Here is a 4,008-nt window from a genome sequence, read left to right as displayed (position 1 = left end):
AAAGTGACAATGTCATTTTCTATTAAATACTGGCATGGGACTGATGGAAACACGTTTGTTCACACTCTTCCAAGCAGAGCTAGCCACTTCCTCTTCAGTGCTACCACATGGTGGATACTCCTCTGGCGCACTCTTCATGTTCCATCATAGTTTCTGTTCGTTGCTCGCTCTCCCACAGGAATATAAACTGCTCAAGACAGAAATCTCATTTTAGTTATCTTTGGCTCATTAATTTCTAAAATAAGCGAAATGAAAAATGAATATATATTCCATTTTCTTATGTTTTCTTTAGTATTTATTTTCTGAATAACCTTCAGTCTGCATTTTAAATCTTCTTTCTAAATATCAGCTAAAACTTCTTATTAGTTTCTTAGTATAACCTAGTACTTCTGCTAGAAAAGAACATGCTCAATAAAAATGACTACTGCAGTGCTCGCTTTGGCAGCACATATACTAAAATTGGAATGACAAAGAGAAGATTAGCATGGCCCCTGCACAAGGATGACATGCAAATTCATGAAGTGTTCTTTATTTTTAGGGACATGAAAAAAAAAATGAAACTAAATCACCAACTTACACCATACACCAGAATAAACTCAAGATGGATAAAAGACTTAAATGTAAGCCGTGATACCATAAAAGTCCTAGAGGAAAACACAGGCAGGAAAATTCCAGATACCCCACGTAGCAATATTTTCACTGATACATCTCCTAAGGCAAGGGAAATAAAGGAAAGAATAAACAAATGGGACTACATCAAACTAAAGAGTTTCTGCTCAGCTAAAGAAAACATGAGCAAGATGCAAAGGGGACCAACCATGTGGAAAACATATTTGCCAATGATACCTCACACAAGGGATTGATCTCCAAAATATATAAAGAACTTATACGTCTCAACACCAAGAAGACAGACAATCCAATTAAAAAAATGGACAAAGAACCCGAACAGACACTTCTCCAAAGAGAACATACAGAGGGCCCATAAGCATATGAAAGAATGCTCAACATCACTAGCAATCAGAGAGACGAAAATAAAAACCACAATGAGATACCATTTCACACCAGTCAGAATGGCCATCATCAACAAATCAACAAACAACAAGTGCTGGCGAGGATGTGGAGAAAAGGGCACCCTACTGCACTGTTAGTGGGAATATAGACTTGTGCAGCCACTATGGAAAATAGCATGAAATTTTCTTAAAAAACTAAAAATGGAACTGCAATTCCACTGTGGGGATTATACCTGAGGAATCTTGAAACACCAATTCAAAAAACCTATGCACCCCTATGTTCATAGCAGTGCTGTTTGCAATAGCCAAGTGCTGGAAACAGCCTAAGTGCCCATCTGTAGATGAGTGGATCAAAAAACTGGTTCATTTACACAATGGAATACTATGCAACAGAAAGAAAGAACTCCTACCATTTGTGATAACACAGATGGAACTAGAGATAATTATCCTTAGTGAAATAAGCCAGGCAACAAAAGACAAATACAATATGATCTCACCTAATACAGGAAGCTAATGAACAACACAAACAAGTAAACAAAATTTAACCAGAGGCATGTAAAAAAGAAGCAGACTGACAGTGACCAGTAGGAAGGGGGAAGGGAAAGAAGCGGGTAAGTAGGGGAAGAGTCTAGTTAGGGAACTGGTATAAATGACTCATGGACATGAACAACAGGGTGGGGATTGACTGTGGAGGGGGGCGTTGGGGGGAAGCAATGAGGGAAATATGAGACAACCGTAATAGAAAAAATCAATAAATAAAATTTTTTTTTTAAATAGTGGAAGAAAAGTAGGATGCAGAACTTAATGTCCTTCAGAAACACAAACAATAAATAACTGAGATATGTAATGAAGGAAAATCTCACCAACAATAACAAGAAAACCATTTAGAAATAAATTGAATGAGAAATGTACACAACCTTTATAAGAAAAACATTAAAACATCCTTAAATATCGCGCGCGCACACACACACACACACACACACACAGATTTTTAGTATACTATATTTTTGAATGAAAAGACACAAATTGTAAGATTTCAGATCTAGCTAAGGTAACTTGAAATTTAATATGGTTTCCATTAAAATATTGACATTTTTCCCCTTTGATTTGTCTTTCTCTTGACCACAAGCAAATCAAGTTTGTTCTGAGAAGTAGGACAATGGCTTCTCAAATGTGATTCTGATGGACACAAATTTGGGGAATCTCCTTTATTTTTTTAAATATGTTTTATTGATTATTCTGTTACAGTTGTCCCAATTTATTTTCCCTTTGCTCCCCTCCAACCAGTATCCCCATTCTCTCCAGCAATCCCACCTCTCTTCATGTCCATTGTCATGCATATAGGTTCTTTGACTTCATCCTTTTCTATATTGTTCTTAACTTTCCCCTGTTTATTTTGTAATCAACTCTCCCTGCTAACTCAGCTCTCCTGTCTCACTAAGCAGCGAGGTAGCTTTTATGGCAGAGACCCTCCTTCCCCAGAGCCTGCCTTTTCCTAATCATTTCCCTTCAAAGACCTGAAGCATATTCCCCATATCTTTCTACTTTGAAGATTCACACACCTTTGTGGAATATCATCAAGGTTTCCACTCTCTGAGGAAAGCTTCTGAATATCCGTTTGTGTAGGGAACAGAGTAAACTAATAGACTTGTGTCCCATAACTTGCTTTGAGATTACTCACCTCTATAAGGTTCTCTTTGATAGTATATTGCCACCTAAGTAAGTGGTTTTATAGAATGTCATCATCATTCAAAATTCTGTATCTTTTGGAGAGCAATAAAAAATTAATTCTTGGCCTGTAAAATGAGTTATTTTTGTAATATTCATAAACTTTCATCATTGGGCTGATAAACTAACTCATTCACACTGTGCTACAGATAATTGATAGCAGTTCTGCCAACATAATATTCAGTCATAGTAAATCCTTTAAGCAAAGACGATAATTTCAAAATAAATTATTGAGGTGCATTTGTAAAAACATTTTTATTGCCAAATTTTTTTCCTTCTGCAGTGCAAAAGGTGTCATGGCAGTGGCTACAAACTGGGTTTCACAGATTGCATTTGGAAGTGTATGATTAAAAAATAAATAGCAAAACCTCAAAAAATGACTACTGCAATTATAGCAAATATAAATTACTCTGTACGGAAAATAATTAACCAATTATTTTATAAATTATTTTAGGGGACCCCTGCTTTGTAACAGTTCTCCCCCTCTCAGACTTAAGACCCTTTATAATCTTACAAAGGACAATGGGCGAAGGTCTCATGCTCCTCTAGCTGCTTCAAGCTGGACATGGTCATCGTCCTACCTAACCTTGGGTCCAGAAATCCCTAATAAGGGAGAGGGTGTGGAGGGGAGGGTGGCCTTCCCACATGGGGAAGGATCTTGCAGAGTCCAGATCAGTTGGCTGTCCCCAGGCAATGGCATGCTCGTTAACCAATTCTTAAGAGACATGAATTGAGAACATATTATGTTATTATATACCAAGTTTTGTGCTAACTTTTGTGAATACAAATGAAATTTTGATTCAGTCTTTGTCTTTACGTAACTCATGATCTAGTGTGGAAAGAGAGAATCAAGAAGAAAATAATGATAGTCTCCGGTTATCTCACTAATAAACAAAATAAACTAATGAGCAAAACGAAACCATAGACATGGAAACAGGGAACAGACTGACAGCTGACAGAGGGGAGGGGTGAGGGGGATAATGGTGGAAAAAGGGGAAGAGAGTAGTCCAAGAACTTGTATGAATGACCCACAGACATGGACAACAGTGTAGGGATTGACTGTGGGAGTGGGGGTGGGGCAGGACAGAGGAGGGGAAAGGGAGAAAAATTGGGATAATTGTAATAAACAAGAATAGAAAAGAATAATGAAAGCTATAGTAAAATTGTATTTTGTATTATATTGTAATACAAACATGTTTGTGACTTAACTAGAATTCACTTCATACTTAAAGTATTTTGTCACTAGTATACAGTATATGTTTTCTTGTCA

The 4,008-nt window shown here is 36.9% G+C and overlaps 1 non-coding gene across 1 annotated transcript; it reads left to right on the top strand.

Moving 5' to 3' along the window:
* The first annotated feature begins 429 nt into the window (after nucleotides 1-429).
* LOC149990787 (U6 spliceosomal RNA) lies at nucleotides 430-536 on the top strand. The gene has a single exon (XR_016508695.1). It is a non-coding gene; the product is annotated as a U6 spliceosomal RNA (small nuclear RNA).
* The last annotated feature ends 3,472 nt before the right edge of the window (nucleotides 537-4,008 follow it).

This window comes from Furipterus horrens, unplaced genomic scaffold, assembly GCF_987537825.1.
Source record: "Furipterus horrens unplaced genomic scaffold, mFurHor1.1.pri manual_scaffold_17, whole genome shotgun sequence".
NCBI classification, from domain to species: Eukaryota; Metazoa; Chordata; class Mammalia; order Chiroptera; family Furipteridae; genus Furipterus; species Furipterus horrens.
This window is presented reverse-complemented; position numbering and strand designations above follow the sequence as displayed.